The following is a 22301-nucleotide window of genomic DNA, read 5'->3' as shown; positions in this document are numbered from 1 at the left end:
TTGAATGTTGCAAGAAAATTATATTAATCCCTGAGATGGTTGTATATCCCTAGAGAGAAAGACTTGGGATGGGGGCGGAGGGACATATTGTTTCCAAGATGTACTGCTTTACAGAGCAGAGTGAAGCAGTGGGTGGTTGGTTGGTTTTTGTTTGTTTGGTGGGTTTTTTTATTATTGTTATTATTTTCCTTGATCCTTTTGATCTGCCCTCTTTCTGCCTTTCTCGACATCTACTTCCAGTTTCCCCTACCTCCGCTGGCTAAGAAGCAGGAAACAAGACTTAGCTCTGTTTCCTGACATCCAAAGAAATATAAAAGTACAAAGAAATGGTGTATTTTGTTTTCCCGGCTGACTTGGATTCACAGACCTGCACTAGAAAGGCACCTGCTCCCAGAGAGGGTCAGGAGTCACCCTCTAGAAGAACTGGGCAATTGTCCAGGGGCTAGCTGAGAGCTGATCATTACGTGAATTTTGTTTGATCTGCTTGGTTGACTGCAGGAATGTAGGATGGGTGATTGTGATAAATAGATTTTGCTCAGGGTGAAGAACTACCTCAGGCTGATCCTGCCAGCTGTGCTGATGGGTGGATGAATTGTAGATTTGCAGGGTTTAAAGTCAGACTGGGCAGTAGGAGAACCTCCAGATGTTGATATTTGTGAGGCTAACAGCAGTGCTAATCTGGTATGGTACAGCTGACAGAAGTGGCAAGTTAAACTGGATTTACAGCTGCTCTGTATTGCTAAAACAGGCAAGGCAGCCCGAACATACAAGTGCATCTAGCCTAGAAATTTCAGCAAGGTTTCCTGTCTAACTGGGGGATGAATATGGCTCTGCAGCTGGAAGTTGCTGTGCAAGAAGAAAGCAGTTGACCAACTTCCAACTGTGGTTATACTGTGCAAGGGGAGAGGAGAAATAAAATTAACCTCTCTTTTAATCTGTATTCTTTTCTTCCTTTTTTTGTAAATTTGGTTTGGGGTTTTTGTTTATTTGTTGTTAAATACCAGTAGGAATACAGTTTTTCTTAAAAACAAGTCTTGCTTCCATTGCAGTGGGAACCCTGAGTATGAGATTCTGCTTGGAGGAAATTTCACCCTCTTCAGGAGACCAGTGCTAGGTGGGTAAATCTTTTCTAAGGGAATAAATAGCACTGAAGTGATCCTGTCTCAGCATTCCACAAAGGGGTGGATTTCACCCTCCAGGCAGTAGAGCTGCAAAGTAAGAAGGTATCATTTTAAAATGTTCTCTTTCTTAGGGAGAGTAACACGGGTAAGACCAGGTCCCTTGCTAATGCTGCACTTGACATCCTCACAATTTTGCTGTTATTGTTGTGGCTTCTGATTTCTGCACAGCCCCCCAACACAAGGAGCAAATGTAGCTCATTAAATACTGGCATATGCTCCCCAAATTATGTCGCACCTTCATTTTCTTGAGTTTTGACAAAAGAACTGTGTATGCAACCCTAAAATGAAGAGGAGGAATAACTCCAGCCAACAATATAGCAAGTGAGACAAAGGATTCCTTTGTGGGTGTCCCTACCTGATATAACCCTGCAAACAGCCCAGCTGCTATTTGGCAGCACCTTGCCAGGGGAGTGCCTCAGTCAGCTTGGCAGGAAGGATGAGGAGAAAGCACCAAGAGGAACATCCAAGAAAGAAGAAAAGGAGGGGAGAAATCAAGGATGGGAAGAGTAAGGAAACAGAGCAAAGGCAGAAGGATGATCAGAGGAAAAACGGGGCTGGGAAGAGCACAGGAAAGAAAGAGATCCACCTCTGGTGCCTAGAGGGAGAAGCTGGGTTTCAGATGTAATGTAGACAAAACCAAACCAAACAAAAAGCAGAGCAAGAAAATGAAAATACACAGAGTGGGATAAGAATTCAGATTGGCATGAAGAGGAGAAAATACATAAAACACATAAAATACATGGATGAGTTTCATACCATGGTCCAGCCTATTTTAAATAGTAGTTGCTAAGTTTGTAGCGCCAAGAGCTTGTGACCTTCTTCTTATTGAAGTTTTGGGGGCTGGTGAGGAGCAGTAGGGCCATACTGGGAGGCTGCTGCAGGCACCAGAAAGGATGGTTTGAGACAGATCTTTTATGTACATCATTTCTGGAAGCCTAAAGCCAGTATGAATGTTCCCAAGGAAAATTGCTCATCCTCTATCTGAAGACTTACAGTCATAAAAATGTGCCTGCTTCTCTCAGAAGGTGTCTGAGGAAGGGCTGTTGCCATGCAGGCAGGGGTAAGGGCTCCCTCTGGATCCCTCTTCCAGTTGTTCAAGCTATCTAGGCTACCAGAAGTAAAGAGCTGAATGGAAATTTTATTTCTGGCTGTGGAAAAGAAGCTTCTGAATGAATTCTGCATCAAATAATGAATGTCTTTTTTCCTCCTCCTCTCCACCTACCTTGTTCCTAAACATTAACATTTCATGTCAGTTGAGCTAAGTTCGGTGTCAGACTCAGAGGATCCTTCTGAAAAACACACCCCTGTTTTGTGGCAAGCCAGAGAAGATGAGAGGCTTGTGGTGTTTTTCCTTCTCAAGCTTTGCTCTGCTGGGAAAAACAGCTAAGGCTGTATGAAACTGTCTTCTTCCCACTCTCCTAAACTTCACTCCTAAAAATGCTGCTCTCTCAACAGCTTTGCTACTTCTCTGAAGGAGGCATGGCTTGGCCCACTTAGAGCCATCGCTTGCCAGGGGATGTTTTCTGAGATTGTGGTGACTTCCATCTTGATACAAGGCTGAAGAAGATTGCTGTGGGACAACTCATTGACATCACTAGCTGTGTCATTGGAAAATGATTACTTAAGCGCAAAAGGGAAGAAAGAGATCAGAAATTATGAGATTTAAACCCTATCCAAAGCTCCAAACCTCCAAATAATTTCTGCCATTTCTGCTTCTGCTTTTCTAAAGACTTAAGTGGTGTTTGCTTCATATTTTTAAGCTTTTCTTGAGAACCACCAAGGTGAGAAACATCCTCTCTCTGAAACAGTTTGTTTTGTGGGCAGTGGTACCAGTGTGTGCCAGGCTGAGGCTCAACCCTGGCTGACCACCACAGTGGCCATGCAACTTCCAAAGGCTGAGCTGGGGCATCAGTCTAGATTTCTTCCTCAGAGCCAGCTACCAATTTTCTCCAGACTTTTTGGAATGTCATTACTGAAATGCAAGAAGATAACAAATGTCTGCAAAGGTGGAGAAATGTTCATTCAAAACAGTGGGTTTGTTGTACAGGAAGAGGAATGGTTCTCTGGGCACTTGTCTCTGAGATACTCTGCAGTATGTGGTAGTATTTCATGGTAAAAACATGGGGACAGGAGAGACCTAGAGACCTTAATAATTTTTCCTGTTACAGAGAAAGCAAGTGGTAAAAGGCACAAGAAGGAGATGTTGGTGAAAACAGTCCTTTTGACAGTGAGCACTGCCTTGCTGCTTTTGGCAGAGTGAGGAGGGATGTTCCTGTATCTCACTGTAGTGATGCAGAGATATGCTGATACTTGCTTATTTTAATCAGGGCTGAAAAGCAGAGACAAAAAAATTTCATGTGGCTTTGGAGTGCTTTAATCCTCCTGAAATCAAAGTTGGTGTGATGTGGAAATTATGATGGCTGATGTTAGTGTAACCCCAAATCTCTCAGGTTGTACCTGACTTAACTTCTAAGTTAGAGGAACACATCCTTCCCACTGATGCCATGTGAACAGGACAAACGTTTCTGCACATCAGGAGTAGTTTTTTTCCCCCCTCTCTCACCTTGGTGTCCAGTCTAGCAATTAGGAATCAAATTTAACCCTCAGTGTTTGTTTCAGGCCCTCTGAGTCTTTAATTCTTTGCCAGCAGCAAAATAATTATTTTTGATAGGCATGCTAGTTGTTTTTTAATTTGTTTATAATCAGTTTTCTAGGAGGTTGCTTTGATGTGGGAGGAACTGAATTCTTTGGGTGCAAATATTTGCTCTTGGCTCTCTTAGTCATTAAGAGATCTTTTCCACATTAAGGTGCCTTTACTTTTAAGGCCAAATGTCAAGCATCTGCTTGATACCAGAAACATGAAATAGTGACTGCCTAAAGAAGAACCATTTGCTGAGCTGCAGTATGTGAGGGCAGGAGGGACCAAGACCAGCCCAAGCCTTTTCCAGCTTCCTGGGGAGAGGCCAAGCAACCTCTGGGCCCCTCTGGCTGCCCACACCAGCCCCAGGACCTGAGACCCCACAGGTGCTGGTTTCAGCTATTGACCTACATCCCTGCTGAAGTGGCTTCATGCTAAAATATGTCACTGTTCTTTTCCAAAAAGAGCATGTCTCTTTTTTCTTGGGCTTTTTTCTTTTAAATAAATTCCCTTGCCACCTTTTTGTATTTTCCAACTGCAGCTCTTTTAAGGCTCCCTGCCTCTGCAGTTTTTGCCTTTGTATAGGTTATTTTTGGAAACTGGGGAACCAGGAGGAGGGAGGAAATTTAGGGGAGTTAACTGCGGTAGAAGAAGAAAGCTCTTTCCCTTGGTGTGCTCTTTCTTCCCTGTCCATTCTTCTCATGACCTCTGTGGTCTGACCCCTGTTGCTTTGCTCATTCCAGGGCAAGCTGTAGCTGACCCTCTTTGTGCCCAGAGAGCAGCTCCTTCCCACGCGGTTCTGCTTTGCAAAGCTGTGCTTGCTTCTTCTTCCCTGCAGTGGCTGCTGCTTCTCTGCTGCTTTTCTGGGTCAGCCAGTTGGCCAAAAAGTGGGTAGGTGGTCGAACAGAATTTTGGGAGCTGTGAAATGCTGGAGGCCCTTGGGAAGTTATGTGCCTTCTAGGGTAAAGTGTATGCAGAGAAGAATGTGTTCCCTTCATTCTTTCCTCAGGGGAGCAGCCCCATCAAGGTGGTTGGCTTTTTCTTGAAATGCTAATCAGTTTTTTATATTAGAAATGTCACATGCTGATTGCCAAAATTTGCAAGAAAAAAAAACAAATTCTTTGAAAGACTGGGGAATAGCAACTGAAACCTGACCTAGCAGAAAGACCGGGAGGTTACGTTTTGGATCTGGTGCATGGGGCAGGCAGTGGTGAGCACAGACCCCCCCCAGAGTGCCTAAACTCTTCCGAACAGGAACAATAAATTCACCACAAAAATGTACGAAGAAATTTTCTGTGAAGGAGCAACCAAGGACTCTTTTTCCTGTCTAGGTTTTCTAAAATTACTAATGCATAGAAAGTCATTGACCGTACTGTAAGTCAGGCTGCCCTTTTGCTGAGACAGTATCTGGATAATTGAGATGCTTGTGATTACCCAGGAAAACTTGCTGATGTTTACACTGCTGTCAGGTATTGAAGTTACACCATAATATTTATTGTGGTATCTTGCAATAGGTTTTAAAATAGATTGACATCACAGCACAAAGTGGGAATTTTCCTAATTTTTTCTGTGGTTATGAAAATGCCTAAATAGCAGTGTAGCACAGTAAATGTTAAACATTAAAAGCAGGGTTTATGTATACTGATAAGAGGACATTGGTAGAGAAGGAAGTAACTTGAATTTGATAGGAGTATGGTAGAAATCAAAGCAGGGGATGGTGATAGACTCAGAACATTAACATGTTTGGATTTGGGTCAGCATCATACCAAGAGTTGGTATTGAGAAAGACTTTGACCCTAAATTAATAAATTTTTTAAAAGATGATTCTGTGTGAGAAGCTGCACAACTGATGCAAAAAGCCAGCAAATGTGAAGAGAATGAAATAAAAAGAACATGAAGTACTTAAAATGCATGGAAATGGAGGCAATTTTACTATCATGCTATTGCAGAGATCAATTAAACAGTGCAGAATGGTTAGGCAAAATGTTTGCTGTAGGGAAGTAGCCGTTTTCCGTAGATTTTAGGAACAAGTACTGGCATGCTGCCGACAGTGATTTATTTTCACCCAGCCCTTGTGCTTGTGTCTGGCACTCAATGAAATCTTCCAGGGTAAATTATTTATTTAATTAGGAATGGCCACAGTTGCGCTGAGAAACTGGCAGCAGCACATCAGCAGGAAGTCTGTTAGAGATTGCATCTAGTTTCTTACAGATAGGCTGCTTATATATGCTTTAATTAATTAATATAATAAATAATTGTATGTTGGCATTTTGGTTAATTAGCAACAGTTCCCAGTCTGTCTGCAGTGAGTGTACTGCTATGCATTGTAGAAGTCTAATTTCTTGATTAAATAACCCAGAGGCTTGTGTAACAGGCTAAGACATCAGATTGTTGCTAACTGAACTTTTGAACTTTTCATAGGAAAAGGAGATGACAGTAAGAGGAGTCATATTAATCAGTCCATAAACTGGAGCAGCCCAAAAACTTTCATTTCAGTAGGCATTCCCATAAGAGCAAGGAGAGCGCTATCTCCCCTCTTCTTCTGCCAAGTTGGCAAGACAATGCTTTTTTCATAGTTTAACATATTCCAGAGATAAGAGATAATAGCTGGTGGTTTGAGAGAGTCCAGGAAGAGAGGAATTGGGTATAACTAACAAGTGAAACTGTCTTTTGAGGAGAATCCCTGAAAAGTCTTTATGAGATGTCATAGTTTTGTTTTTGTTTTTGGTTGGTTTTTGTTTGGTTTTTTTTTTTTTTTGGTGTTGTTTAAAAAATATAAAAGATTAAGAAATGTGATTTGGTAATTGTACTTTTTTTAATAAATTGAATTTTTAAGAATGCTTTATGGGTTTGATCCTTGCGTTCTTTCCTTGATTGTTGAGCAATATGAAAAAAACCTCTCAAGAGGGAAAGAAACTACCTGTTTTAGAGGAAACTACTAATGGATTTAATCTGTGCAGTTTGCCAGAAAGGGAAAAAATGGAGAAAGGTTTTGAAAAATATCCCAAATGGGCATTTCTGAAGCATCAGGCATACTTGGGCTTCAATGAGCCTAGTAAACAAATCAGCGCAGAGCTAAATACACCTTCTGGGGTGATCTCCCCTCTTGGCAGGTACTGGTGGCAGCGACCAGCCAAGCTGGGTCTCTCTCCTTTGCATAGCATGGTTTGGACATTCTCCTTTCTTCCCCCTGCAGTTCTTTCAAGGCCCTGCTGGCTCTCTGATGGTCCCTGCTGAAGTTGTCTGCTTCAATGTCTGAAGTGCCTCCCAACTTTGAGAAGTCAGCTTTTCTTTTCCTTGGCCTAGATTCTCAGTGGGCAGGTGGTTGGAGATTAAGGAAAGGTTTCCCACTGTCCTGGCTGTGGTTTCGTGACCCTGAGGGGCTGCTCCTTCTGCCTGCCCTCTGCAGCCCACCCTGGGTTGATTTGGACAGCTGAGCAGGTAGTGAGCTGTTGGATAGCCAGGGATTTCTGGTGGGTGAGCACCTTGGATTGGCTCCCTATGGGCACAGGCAAACTAGAGCTCGCAGGAGCAAATAGCTGGCATTGAGAGGAAGAAGCAAAGTGGCATCCTCCCCTCTTGGGTGGCAGCTTACTACTGCACTGACCTCACTGAAGCATGAAACTTCATCCTCAAGGGCAGGTCAGATTGTGTGCATGTGAGGTCGTTAACACTTAAATACGATCTTGGGTTATCACAGTGCTCAGGGATGGAGAAAGTGAAGACAGGGGTGTTTCCTATGCTGCCCTTTCCCAGTCCCCAGTTTTGGTGACCCCTAGTCACTCTCTCTGTATTTCCCTTTCCAGATGGGGTTCAAAGTGGGTATACATTCTAAATTAATTTTTTATTGGCAGTACCTGTGGATGAAGATTGTTTTTACTGATTTGCAATCAAACATCAAAGTGAAAAAGATGTCATTTCAGAATAGGCTCTTTGCAGTCATTGTTTCTGTTTTTGCTTTACAGTATTTCTGTCGTACTCCTAGTGTTGTGCACTGGAATTACATAGTCACAGAATGGTTTGAATTGAAAGGGATCTTTAAAGATTATTGAATCCCAACCCCCCTGCCATGGGCAGAGGCACATTCCGCTAAACCAGATTGCCCAGACACAGCACAGACACCCATCCAATCTGGCCTTGAACACTTCCAGGGCATCCACATCTGGGAAATCTATTCCTGTGCTTCACCATCCTCACAATAAAGATTTTTTTCTCTATGTCTAAGCTAAACCTACCCTCTTTCAGTCCAAAACTGTTACCCCTTGTCCTATCACCTCACACCCTGGTAAGAAGTCCCTCTCTTATAGGTCCCCTGTAGGTACTGGAAGGTTGCTGTAAGGTCTCCCCAGAGCTTGCTTTCTTCTTCAGGCTGAATATCCCCAAGTTTCATAGCCTGGCTTCATAGGAGACGTGCTTCAGCTTTCTAATCATTGTGGCCCTTTCTGGATCCTCTCCAACAGGTCTGGATTTGACTTGTCATTGTCACCAGATCTGCATATGTTATCTAGGTGGGGTCTCACAGGAGCCCAGTAAAGGGACAGAATTAAGTCCTTTGACCTGCTGGTCACACTGCTTTTGATGCAGCTCAGGATGCAGTTGCCTTTTTGTGCTCCAGGTGCACATTGCTGGGTCATATCTAATTTTTCCACTAACAGTGTAGTGGGTTTGTGTAGCAAGGTTTTAGTACCAGGGAACTACTACTACTACTTGTGGCTTCTGTGAGAAGCTACCAGAAGCTTCTCTGTGTTTAATGAAGCCAATGTCAGCTGGCTCCAAGATGGACGTGCCCCTGGCCAAGACTGGGACCATCAGCAACAGAGGTGACACCTCTGGAATAACAGATTTAAGAAGGAAAAAAAAAAGTTGCTGCACAACAGCAATTGCATCCAGAGAAGAGCAGGGTGAGAACATGTGAGAGCAACAACTCTGCAGACACCAAGGCCTGTGAAGGGAGGGGCAGGAGGTGCTTTAGGCACCAGAGCAGATTCCTCTGCAGCCTGGGGTGCAGACCATGGTAAGGCAGCTGTGTCCCTGCAGCCTACAGAGGATCAGACACCCACCTGCAGCTCGTAGAGGACCCCACACTGGAGCATTGGGATGCCTGAAGGAGGCTGTGACCCCCTGAGGAGGAAGGAGTGGCAGTGAACACAACATTTTCCACTCCTCTGCGCTACTAGCAGAGAGGAGGTAGAGGAAGTCTGGAGTGAAGTTAAGCTTGGCAAGAAGGGAAGGGTGAGGGGAAATTTAGGTTTGGTTTTATTTCTCATTATTCTACTCTGCATTTTTTTGGCAAGACATTAAACTTCTTTGCCCACATCAAGTCTGTTTTGTCTGTAATGGTAAGTGGTGAGTGATCTCATCCTCATCTCTTTTGTTGTGTTTGTTTTCCCCTGTCCATTTGAGGAAGGGAGTAACAGAGCAGCTGTGGTGGACTTTCAAGTCAACCCACCACACAGTACCTCCAAGCCCTCAAGAGGGTTGCTCTCAAACCATTCACTCCCTGTCTGTCCCGATACTAGGGTTGCCCCAAACTGTGTGCAGGTCCTTGGCCATGTTGAATTTAATGAGGTTCACAGTGGCCCACTTCTCAAGCCTGTTAAGGTCCCTAGAGATGGCATCCCTTCCACCAAGACTGTCAATTGCACCGCTGAGCTTGGTGTCCCCTGCCAACTTGCTAAGGGTGTACTCAATTCCACTATATCATTAGTTGTGACATTGAACAGAAGTAGTCCCGGTAAGGTTCCACAAGGAACGCTACTTGATGCAGATCCATTTGGACATTGAGAAGTTGTCTGCAACTCTCTGGCTATGGCCACCCAGCCAGTTCCCTTTGTATTGAATGGTCCAGCCATCAAATCCTTATCTCCCCAGTGTAGAGAGACAGAGATGTTGTGTGAGACTGTATCATGGACCTTAAAGAAGGCAAGATAATGACATCAGTTTCTCTCTCCTTCCTTATCCACCAGTGTAGTAACTATAGAATAATATATAGAATAAATCTGTCATGTTTTGATGATTAATGTTATTTGATCCCTTCAAGTCAAGTGGCATACATATGATGTGAACAAACCACTGAGAGTACTATTGTTTTTTATCAATATATTGTAGAAATACTTTAAAGGAATTTTGGTAAAGAATAGATCTTAAAGTATTTTTAGTTATTATCTTGGAATAGGGTTGTACACAGACAAGGCTATTGCTACCAAATGCTAGTTTCTTATTTCAAGAAAACTCAGTTTCAGGCGCCCAGGCAATAGCTTTCTTTAGTTTTATGGTTTGGTTTACTTTAGAACTTTGATATAAACTCTGTAATTTACTGTTAACTATGCTACCTACCACCATCATCCTTTGTTACCATCTTAGATTTCTTCAGGGATACTTGAATGCAAAGAGAGGTATCAGAGTCCTACTTCCAAATAAAGAAAAATCAATATGTAATCTCAGACGCCTGTGCTTCTATAATACTTTAATTTTTTTTTATTTATAATCAATATTACCTGTTTTACCAATGCTAGCAGTGAGAGAAAGGCACTGATGGGCAGACAGACTGAGAATAGCATGAACTATATTTATGTTTCTGACATCAGTGTCCTGGTTTATCTAATGTTGTGTGATATGGCGACTAAATGCACCATACTATCCCATCCTCACTGAGCCAATATTTTCTAATATTGCCCCTTGTTTAAAAAATCATAGAAATTTCAAATAAAAATTTGCTAATGTGAGGTGTTCTCTTCCTGTCTGTTTGGAAATCTCAGTCTCTTTTCATAAACAATATTCCTACATTACATTAATGTTTATTCAAAACTGGATGCTCCTGGGCCAGTAAGGGATAATTCATCAGCTTCCTACTTCAAACACAGCATTTTTAAAACTTTCATGAAGTTTTGTGATAACAGGGCATCTCTACACTCTTTAAGACTTACTTAAATGGGTATACTTAGTTACCACTGTAACCATGATTCCTGTTCTGTCCTTCACCTGTTTTCATTATATTTTCTCTGTATTGAAATGCAACATGGTTTTTTTTACTGTAAAAAGCAAAAGCTGCTCCTGCCAGATCCTAATTTTTCTACCATATCTCCTTTTATCCTGGAGACGCAACCTCCACTGCCCATCTGTAACATTACCACATCTGTGCCTATTCTCTTGAAGGGTTTTCTGGGTTCTTTTATGTTTCAAGAAATCAGTCTTTTGAAAAGTCTGTTGCCTTCCAGAAAAGAAGTTGGCACAAACCAGCCTTGTTCTAGGTCTCCTACGTGAGAACTGGCAGAACCAACAGCTGGTTGAAAAAAAAAAATTCTAAACAAAAAAAACCAACAGAAAAACCCCAAGCAAGCCAAAAAATGAAATGTGCCAAAAATTTCACTTTTCAAATGGTGTAAAATGCATATTTTATGTGAACAAAGGGTTTTGACTGTTCCATGTTCAAATAAGCCCTTCATCTTTTAATTGATGTAGAGATTTGGATTACAACCGCTTAATGAGTATTGACTGAGTCTGTAGCATCCTTTCCCTAGAGATGTATATGAAAGGAGCATTAGCTGGAATGTTGTAGTAAGGTGCTAGAGAAATGGAGCCCTAGGACCGTTCCAAAATGCCTAGCCATTGTGATTAACCCATTCTGTCTTCCAATAGGCAGATGGCACATGGGAAGTTAGCTTTATAAAGATAGCTGGAAATTGCAGGATCAGCCTGATGCTTCCCACACATTTAAGCAGTTTCTGCTTTACAATTGCTGTTCAAACACAGAAATACACAGTATGTGCTGCAAAATCCTTTTTCCCAATCAAGGTTCAAATGGACCTTTTGAGGATTATGAAGGCAATCCTAGAAGTTAGTCTGTGTCACAGTATTTATTTTGAGCTTCAAATCCTGATCTCCCTTCTATGTTTAATGTGATTAATGGTTAATAGGGCCATCCAGAGTTCTCCACAGAGGTTTATGCCTTTAATTAAATGCACAGAGACAGCCAGCTCCAGCCAACCTCTGCCCCTTTTAGCTGGACAAGGAGGAAGAGAACAGAACTTTAACCCTGCTTTCCACACAGACTCCTGTTCTCTTGCATCCTTTGGGCAGCCAGTGGCTGCTGGTGGGGCTTAGAGCAGATGCACTCACTCAAAGGTGCCAAAGAGCTGTTCTGGCAGCTGCCAGGCAGCTGCCTGCCACCTCAGGCTCAGCATTTCCTGAGACAGCCCTTCCTCAGCAGGGGTTTTCCTCCAGCCAGGAGAGATCTCTTTGGGATTTGGACACTTTTGTTGACATCACCTGTCACACTGGAGATGGTGTTCAAAGTATGTGTTAGCATCCCTGCCTGGTTGGCTTTCCCAGCTTTGGAGATGTGCTCCTGCTGCGTCCCTGCTGGACAGGGACATGCAGCTATAAGGTGATGAGGCCCTGTACCTCAGTGGTACCTCAGCCTCCAGGAGAGGAGCTGGAGGAAGAGGGGATGGGAACAGGGAGGGTGGAATGGGGCGTCTGTCCCTTTGACAGACATCAGAGTGAAAGGAGAGGAAAGCTCTCCCTGCTCGCCGAGTCTTGTGTGATGGCAAAAGGGAGGTCCTGGGCTCTGAGCTGTGAAATGGATTCATCACCTACTAACTTCAGAATGTGTGGCAGGACATAATGAAAGGCTTACAAGCTTTTTGAAGGCTTCTGATGGAGGGCAATTGCACTACTTCTGAATGGGTGAAGGGCTTCCTGTGTTTCATACAAAATTGCAGGTTGTATTTTCCCATGGAATGTCCAGACTTGCTACAAAGTATATTTAGGTGCTTCACCGGTTCTTGATAAGGTGGTATTGAACGCAGTTATATCTCTCCTGTTTTTCACAGCATTTATGATATTTAAAGAGCTCCTACAGTTGAGAGCCCTAAGGGATTTGAGTGTTTTGATTCCTATATCTTCTGTAGGAAGTGGCTCATTTTATTCCAGGGCACTGCATTTTGGGGGTACCAGTGAAAGACCCAGGAATGTCAAGAGAAAAGAGAAACTGCTGCTCAGTGTCTGCATGAAATTGGTGAGGAAAATCAGCTAGAGGGCACCAATATTTCTTCTTTGGGCTGTTAAATTAGGCCATGTGGACTAGCAGGATATGGATGCATAAGAGAAACATGAGGACTTTATGAAACAGTTGTGCTAAAAATGATTTTTGGTGTTACTTTTAATAATGTTATCACAGATGAAGAAAGTGAGGTAGAAGTTCATAACCTGAGACAATTCCTTCTCCTGCTTTGCAGGGTAAACACTATAAGCCCTTGAGTATTTGTTTGTCTAGGTAATGCTTTCCAAAAGTATGTCAATGAAATAGGCATCAGAGCCATAAAATATTTTCCTATATTTAGATTCTAAATGTGCAATAAAAAGTCAGTAAATTTTAGACTCCTGAGCACCAGAATTGCTTTCAAAAAGGGGGGTTGGATGTTAGAATAAAATATTATTTTATTAAAGATTTTAATATTGCCGTAAATGCACAGTCAGTGTTTCATGATCAGCAGTGTTAGTAGGCTCAGCTATAGCCTACTAAGTTTTTTTGCTGTCTGAGCATGAGAAGGATCCCGAAACTGTTGAAGGGGGCAGGAATATTGTAGGATTATCAGTTGATTGGTTAATTTAGAGGATTATGTTTTTAATGCCAAAAAATCCAGCTGCACAGAATTGCAGAATAATTTAGGCTCAAAGGGATTTCTGGGGATCCTCTTTCTAGCCCCTGCTCAAAGCGGGTGCACTGTACTTGGTTTTGCATGTTGCAATAACTTACCTTTAAATGGTTTTGATTTGTGCAAGAAAGCTTAACTATTTCTGTGTTTTTCTTTTTGTGCAGTACAGAGCCAAATACTAAAGAAGGATAAAAATTAAGGCAAAAGTTGATCCAGATAGCATTTAAGCAGCACCAAAATATCCCATACCGTTTTGCATATATTGTTTTGGTTTTTTATCATAAAGAAACATTGCTCTAGGCTGGCATGAGGGGCTTAGTTGAAACATTTGTGAATTAATTTTAAATTGTTCTTTTCATTGCTGGCTAATATGCAGGAGGAATTGGTAAATATTGAGAGCAAAGGCTATACAGGATTTTTTAGCCAGTGGTTCTGTTTAGACTTAGTCACTATAACGCGGTGTTAAAATTTACAAAACAGCTTGTAATTGCAGTAGCTTATTTAAACCAGCTATTTGTGGTTATGTCTGCTGAGGAAACTTAAACTTCAATGTTCCCCAGCCATCTAATAGCAGCAAATTGACTGCGGGTCTCTTGAAGGAATATCTAAATGTAGGCTGTTGAATAATCCCTTTGGGGGCCCTGTAACTATTTTTGTGCCTGGATATGCGTCATCAGTGGGTATTTTCTCTGGTGACTAGCTTACATCAGTAGGTCTCCTACCATACGCTCTATCAGCGAGTGACTTATGATTGATGGGAGTCACGGCTGCTGTTTAGCTTTTATCTGTGACCTCAAATAATGGACAACAGGAATTTCCAGGCTGTTAAATTCCTTGAATGACTGAAGGCACGGGATGGCTCTGCTGATAAATGCAGGTAGTACCCAGATCCTGGGTGTTCAGCGGGGGCTGGGGCGGGGAGGAAGGAGAGGGGGGTTCCTCGGCGGCGAGGCGGTGAATCCGGCGCCGCCGCGGAGCCGCGAGTTGCGCGTCCCCGGGGGCCGGGAAGCGGCCGCGCCGGAGGAGCGCCGGGCGGCCGCGATGCTCCCGCTCTCCCGGCTCTCCAGCCATCCGTGCCCGCCGGTGGCACTGGCGGTGCCATGTGTTCAGCCGGCTGATCTTTATGGCCAGCTTTCCCGTTCGTTTGAAACCAGGAAGACGCGCAGTTTGCAGCTCTGTGGAGGGAAACACTGTGGAATTTTCAGCTGCAGTCTGGTTGGTTTTTAACCCTTTTTGTAACCATCATCAGCGAGTGGATTTATTGGCATGCTTCACCCAGGTGCTGCCTGGGCTAAAGCTGAAGGTGCAAGTAGGCTGCGTGGTCTCAAGGTTCAGTTGCACCTGCCACAGTGACCCACTGAGCACGCAGTCGTAGCTCATTTCCTGGCGTTCGGTACTTCATTTTAAGGAATTAAGGACTACAGATACTGAGTTATCTCCTCTTTTTATGACCATTCTGCCTTTCTGTCTGACATGCGAAATGGTGCTGCAAGACAGCTACAAGATTTTCTGTGTTACCTGTGATGAATTTAGCAGCTTGAGTCAGCCCTACAGTGAGGCACTTTGTCATTTCTTCTTCTTTCCCTCCTGTTCTTCTTGTCTCAATCCCTTTGATAAAGCTATGATAGGAAACAAGAGATTGGTTGTCTGTGAACTTGTGCAAAGAAATCTCTCAAGCCGTTCTCCTGGTAACCAGGGAGTAAAAATGACAACTATAGATGCTCTCAGTGTGATTGAGGATTAAAAAAAAATCCTTAATGCTGTTTATCGTGCGACATTGTTTGGCTGAGGGAGGATAGCAGCTGGATCCAAATTCCTTCTCACCACTTCTTCCTGTTGGCAGGTGGCCTTCCGCACAGGCTGGGCTAGCGAACTCTCATGCGGGTCTTACTTGTTTGAGTGCCTGCTATTGTTTTTCATTCAGGTGACAGCGGATTGAGTTGTGTGCGAGATTTTGAGACTTGAAAAGTTTCAGAGGGAAAACAGGAGCTTTGTTTGAACTCGCCTGTGTGTTCCCTCCTCCGCATGTACTAGCCCAGAGGTCGTAGTTAATGAATGAAACCAGGCTTCCTGCAGAAGCCAGTTAACCCCTGTCTGTGCCTTTGTTGACACAGCGCTTACAGGTGTGCGCTGCCGTGGCATGCATGCCCTCGCTCTCAGCAGTACAGGCTGTGTGTACCTCTCTTGTCCCTTCAGACAGGTGCCTGGTCCAACACACGGACTGGTTCTGAAGTGAGTTTCCTCATCTGCTCTGGCTAGTTGAGTGCTGGTTAAGAATTGCATTCTGCAGAAGCAGTAGGAAGACAAGCGGCAATTAAAAAAAGGCTTGGAAAATCAAGACGGGGAGAGGAGGGAATGGAAAGGTCTTCATTGAACTGTGATTTAGAAGTATATACTCTCCTTTTATTTTTGGGTTTATATTTTTTCAGTCACTTCAGTAAGATTTTGGGATTCATGACAAACTGGTTATATAATTCAAAATCTGTAAAAGATTGAGCACAAAAATGTTTGATGAATCTTGAGTAATTTGCATTAAAAATCAGTGCATTTTCCTAGGGTGTGCTTTGCAAATATAAAGCTTGCTAACTGGTTGATGCTACTATATGTGTCATTTACCTCAGCTTTCTAGGAATCAAAATGCCTGGCTGCACAGTAATATCTTTTCACTAATATTGACCTCATTTGCCCCCATTGTTAAGGGGTATCATGTTTTAGGGTAGTGATAGTATTTTGGGGTAGCTTTCATTTACAGTATTTGTGCAAAAGCTCAGCATTACCACCTTTCCAGAAAGACTCTTCAAACCTTCAGAACATTTCCAGAAAGGGTTGCTGTTTTCTAAGAAAAAGTGTTGGCGAGTTGCCTGCCGTTTCCTGATGCTTGGCACTGAGGCCAAGGCAGAGGGATGAAATCCAAACTGGCATGTGGCAGGGTGTGTAGGTACCTCCCTGTGTGCTGTGACAGAGATGTCGTGCTGGGGACAAACTTAATTTAGGTGCTGGCCCTGCAGTGAAGTCACGCCCCGTGGATGCCTGGGTCTGTATGCCTGTACCCTGTTGCCTTCACTAAGTGCAGGCACCAAGTTCTGCTGGCACAGCTTGAATTGAAGAATGATGACCACAGTAGCTAAAGCCTTGTTTTTCCAGAAGAGCCTTCATTTATTCAACATCTGACTTTAAAATCTTGAAAGTCACCCTGCACCATGGCTAACCAGATAGTGATCTGTTTAGTTAAAATAATAGGTGTTGTAAGCAAGGGATACTGTACATTCACTGAAAGTCAGAGTATTCACTGCTGCATCTTGTAATATCTCCATCAGCAAACTCTCCTCCTCCAGCAAAGTGTGTTGGTGTTTCAGTGTGCAACTAGTTCCCAGTGGGCACAGGACTGTAATTACCATACCTGGAAGGCGAAAACGGAGACTAGATCTGACACAGGAATATTGGGGCTTCAGTCTGAAATCTGTTTTAAGATTAAATGCAATTCTATTCTCTTCCTCCTCTCCCACCTGATAAATCTATGACTGTACACTCTGTACAGCTGATGTAGTGTTGGGTATTTGTTGAGGGTCATGAGTTGGTATTTAATAGTCTTGTATCATTTTTACACAAAGTATTCTCAGAGTTTAAAACCTCTGGAGTGTAAAGAGGTGCTCTAGAATAGAAAGAAGAGAAAAAAATTAGAAAGCTCACCTTGCCATGGCCCACTGTTTTAATGGCACTATTTTGTTTGAAGAGTGACTGTATGGAGCAGGCAGTGCTGTTCATTCATTAGTAAAACCATAAACACAAATAAATATACGTTATTAGTGTGAGCTGGCTATACTCTGTAAAAATACTCTGAAATACGAGGCAAAGTGTGATTTGACATTTTCAGGGGACATGGTATATTTTGTTTGTTTTCATTCAAAATCATCTCTTATAGTCATAAATACTTCATCTCTCAAAGTGATCTTTGTGTTTCTGTAAAGTCCAATTGAAATCAGTGAACTAATTCACAGATGCTTGGAAACTGCTGTTTTGGTCAGTTTTTGTGAGCAATAGCTTGTATAGTTTCATTGGTTTGTTTTGGGTTTTACTCCTTCAGATATCGTGGAATAAATAAAGGTTAGCCATCACTTCATTTAGGCATTACTTTTCTGTAGGGAAAAATACAGAGTTACTCCTAAACATTGCTCATATTTGTAGTGATAGCGTAACAAAAGTGAAGAGGAAGAAAAATAATGCAGTAAAATGATATAAGAAAAATGCAGTGTAAAGAAAAGAAAAGTTGGAACAGTGAAAAAAGTTATTTCATTTTTGTGAATATAATTTTTTTAAATCCACTTGGTCCAGTGAATAAAGAGCCTTCCATCTTTTTGGTATTACTATATACAGTAATGTACTGTATAGAGTAATGTGAGTGAATGGAGTCAGATACACTTCAGCTCTTCCTGAGTGTTCTGTGCTTGACAACCTTGGTCCTGAGACATTTAGTTATCAGCTCAGTCCTCCCTGCAAGTGGCCAGTGACTTTAATAAGATTGCTGGATATCCAGGACTAGGTTGTCAGTAACTTCATAGATTTATAAATGTTACCCTGGCATCAAACATTTAATTTGAATGAAATCCACCTGTTTGTTGGCACATGGGCAGAAGACAGAAGGAATATACTGCTGAAGGCTGTGTACTGCAGCAGACAGGAAGGTCCCTCCGTTATGTCAGTAGTTTGGCACCAACTCCTCTAAACTGTGGCAAAGTCTTTTCTTGGTCTCTTTTTCTGTTTCTACATGGAGCAGTAGTTTTTGTAGCAATTTTTGCTCTTGGAAGTATTTCTCTTTAGTGTCACAAAGTAAGCATTTTTCCTGCAGGACCTCAAACAGCTCAACAAGTGGTGAGCTGCCAGTGACTCAGCCCAGTGTCCCTGTCCTTCTGCTTGCAGCCACCAGCACTCCCTACCAGCTGCCTGTTCTCACATGAAAAGACAGATATGAATCTTGAGACAAGAGTGGGTAATAGACAGGGTTATCCAGGATAAAGAGGTCCTGTACTACATAGAGACAGTGAGGGAAGAAGCTTCCTTCTAAGCCAAGTTACATTTTTTCTGAGTCACATCCTGGCCTTTTGGACATCCTGACTTGCAAACTTGCTGTAAAGGAGGCAAGAAAGAGATACCACACACTGACTTCCCCAGGAGCCTTCATGATATCAGGACACCTGATGGTACAGTGGCACTTAAAAAATGGCACTGTCATGAAGGATTTACATGATACTGCAATAGCTAATAACACAAGGGCAGTACAAGGTACTTATTCCAGATTGCTGAGGAGTTTGCCAAGTGTCTGTTGTTTCATGACATTTTTGTCCCTCTGCAGACAGGCCTTTAGCATTGAGGAGTTTTCCAAAAACTCAACCAGTCTTTCTCAAGCACAATTGCCAGTTGCTACCCTGCTAGTTAAAAATAGTAACAACTAAGTTAAAAATTAATTTCCTTACCATTTATTCATTTTGCTTTTATAAACTTGTTCCAACATCCTCAAGGATAGACTCTTCTTCTTGCACACTTATTTATCCTTTTGATTTGGGAAGTGAATGAATGTTTGAGGATTGCTCTGTGTGCTGCTTGGGACCATCTTTGTTCAGGGACAGAGGAGATACAAAATCAGTCTCCTTTGTTTGGGAGGTAGGATAACAATCTGCGGTGTGAAAATCCTTTCTCTCCTTCAAGGAATTCTATTTCTTTATACAAAGGCTAGCCAGATATCCTAATCTGGAAGTCTGCAATTTGGGAATGAAAAAGGGGTTATTACAACTAAGAAACAGAAAACTCATTAAACTGTCTTTCACTAATATGTAGGGAAAAGTGATAGTAACCAAATTTTCTCGGTATAACCAAATAATGGAGCATCACATTGAATAAAGAAAATAGGAGCCTTTTGAGGCTACTTTGCTGCTAGCTCTCCATTCTCCATAAAGCTCAGAGCCATGCACTGATGAAATACAGCCTGTCTTTAGAAGCGAGGTAGTGATTTTCCACCCTCTTCACACTAGACCAGGAGCTCAGGTCTCATGCAAGCAGAAGCTTGCCACTGGTTACAGAGGGAGCAAGACTGCATATCACAAGGTCAGTTGCTCTTTTTAGTTTAGCATTTTATATCCTGATTGCTATTAACTTAGATATCAGTGGTAAATCTGATACAGGGGCACCAGAGCCAAGATCACCTAGAAGGGAATGTCTCAAAGAGGTATGAAATAGTAAAATGATGCAAATGAGCAAAAGGAGAATTAGTTTGACTACTAGGAAAAAAATCATTATGGTGAAAGCCTATTTTCTTGATGGAAACTAGAGGACCTGATTAGTTTGAGCAACTCAAAAGTGAACTGGACAAAATGCTGAAAAACATACTAATAGATTTTTCTTACGTAGCTACAATATGACCTAATAGACTTCGCTAATTTCCTTTTTGGTCTAATTTCTGAGATTCTAAGACCACTTTTTTAAAATGGCAGTTTTCTTGCCTTCTCACTGCAAACCTTTTTTCTGAAGTTTTTCATCAGTTTTACCACAGAGGGAGGCATTTGCAGTAATCCTGCATGGTGGTATTTTGAAGACTCCAAACATTTCTCATGGCCATATCTTGCCATTGCTCCATTGTAAAATTCTCAGAATACTTGATGGGAGTTTTGCATTAAATTGTAAGGTATTTATATCCAGCTGCTCTTTAGAGGCCCAAGTCATATCCATGCTCTATTCCCATGGTAGCCTTCTTCCAGTTCTTTAAAGATACAATTTGGTTTTACAGGAAATAATAGTCATGCTTACCGCACTGTAACTAAAATATTCAGACACATGAATCTTTTTCTTGACTTCCTATAAAAATGTCATTTGTAGCTGTATTTTGTTTGTTCTGGTGTGACTGTAGTATAAACAAGAGTTTATTAAAACATTAGCTCTAAGTTACAGTTCTTTTTTGAGAGTGCCAGGTCTTACAAAAAGTATTACTGAAACTGCAGGGCAAAAACCACATATTAACAGAAAAATGAATAATGAGTCTGTTTTCCTATGGATTTTTAAAAAAGTACAGCTTGTAGTAGAACTAAATGTACTATTTCCTCCACTTCAGTCAGGAAGCTCTCATAGGCTTTTGACAGTGCCGCCAAAAAATTAATGCTTCAGCTGTTTAACAGATATCAAAAGCCAGTTTGACAATTGTAATCTCTTCCAGGAATTCCCTTTTCCATTTTCCTTCCCTATAAAAACAGATAACAAGATGCTTATATAGTAGAAATGGAAAGTCAGAGCTATTTTACAAAGTGTCATGCATTTCTTCCAGCCTTAGGAGATGAGGCATGACATCTCCACAACAGGGTAGGAAATGCAGGCACTCGCTTGTGTAAGTAGCATTTGCTTCAAGGATTAGCTGCTTGCCAAGATAGCACAGATTTAAATGATTCCTAAGCCATTTCTGAGTTTTTATGTAACATGGCAGTGACAGGAGAACTGTGGAGATGTCTGGGTAGGGGCTCAAAGCAGCGACCAAGGAAAGACAAAACCAAAGGAAGCAGAGAAATATGCTGCATGTGCCAGCATCAGCTGACACGGCAGAACTGAAGGCAAGGGAAAGCAGCAACAGCCAGACTTCTCTTGAATTTCTGTCCTCACTTTTAACATGCACCAAGATGAGACAAACTGAAAGGAGATGCCGCTTGAACTTTTGTTCTGAAGCATCTCAAAAAGCCACTGAAACATAGACTCAAAGGTCAGAAGTGTTCCGTTTTCTGGAACAAATTCCCAGGACAGCTGTTAATACTACTCTGTCTTTTAAGGCTAATCTTTAATAGTATTCAGTGATACATATTAAGAAATATATAGTATTACGGTGGCTCTGGTGAGGAACGGTTTGTTCTTCTCTAACGACAGAAAGGAGATTCTGTGTTAGGAAGAGTGAAATAATTAAAGAGGTTGCCAATAAAAAAAGCCACTGTGTTTGCAAAGGGTGCCCTTGTGTTCAGCAAATGCCAATTAGAGAACTGTCACTTTATGTGTACCATGGGTTATTACTGCACAAACAGTTGTACAATTACGTACTGGGTCAGAAGAGCAAGTTACCTTCACCTCAAAGCCATTATTTTAAAGCAAACACAAATACCAGGTATACAAACATCAGGCGCTGTGGCAGTAAAGTAATGGCTCTTTGAAAATGCAGGCTAAAGAAAAGAGTCCATGTAACAAACCTTGGCATTGTGGAAGGTAATTTTTACTATGTCTACACTATGTAGATTAAAAATGTCATCTTTATATAATGGAGAAGCATCCACTTCCTTCCACCACTTGAAATACAATTTATATATGGTTGTTCTGATGTTTGGAAATAAAAAGAGATTATACAGAATATGCATTTCTTTCAGTTACCTTCTTTGAAGCTGAAATATTTGTAGTCCATATGCCCTTGTAGATGAGTTTGTGCACTTCTTCTGTTATGCTACCAATGGTCTGATGTCACCATCATCTGATGCACTCTGCTCTCAGCTCTTGTGTGGCTGTGACTGACTTTAGTAAATGGAATAAAAAACAGTTCTGCAGGTGAGCTTGTGCGAGACATGTCCTTGGGTGTTTATTACTTGCACTTATTTGTAGGTGTTCTGCTTGGTATTTTATTTTGCATATTTTGCCTGAAGCTCCATTGGATTCAAATCTAAATAGGCAGAATGAGCTGGGGATGCTATGGCCATCCTGGGCACACACAGGATAGTTGTGCTGTATGTGGATTCATAAGTTTTGCTCTAAGGCTATCAAGTTTGCCTTCTTTTCTAATGTGGTTGCCATCTGTACTTGTTCTGGCTTCTC

At 42.0% G+C, this 22301-nt stretch overlaps 1 protein-coding gene across 12 annotated transcripts in view; it reads left to right on the top strand.

The window, feature by feature from the left end:
• Positions 1-22301, top strand: part of HIVEP2 (HIVEP zinc finger 2) — a 136417-nt gene that overhangs the window by 37279 nt on the left and 76837 nt on the right. For 2 of the 12 annotated variants that reach the window (XM_021553149.2, XM_077782148.1), the window contains one exon: positions 1050-1114. The exons of 9 other annotated variants lie outside the window; for them this stretch is intronic. The gene's annotated coding sequence lies outside the window, so the exon portion shown is untranslated. Of the gene's footprint in view, positions 1-1049; positions 1115-14160; positions 14356-22301 lie in introns of those variants that run through there. One more of the 12 variants, XM_021553153.3, reaches the window with a different exon arrangement.

The sequence above is a fragment of the Lonchura striata genome, chromosome 3 (assembly GCF_046129695.1).
Source record: "Lonchura striata isolate bLonStr1 chromosome 3, bLonStr1.mat, whole genome shotgun sequence".
Lineage (NCBI taxonomy): Eukaryota > Metazoa > Chordata > Aves > Passeriformes > Estrildidae > Lonchura > Lonchura striata.
This window is presented reverse-complemented; position numbering and strand designations above follow the sequence as displayed.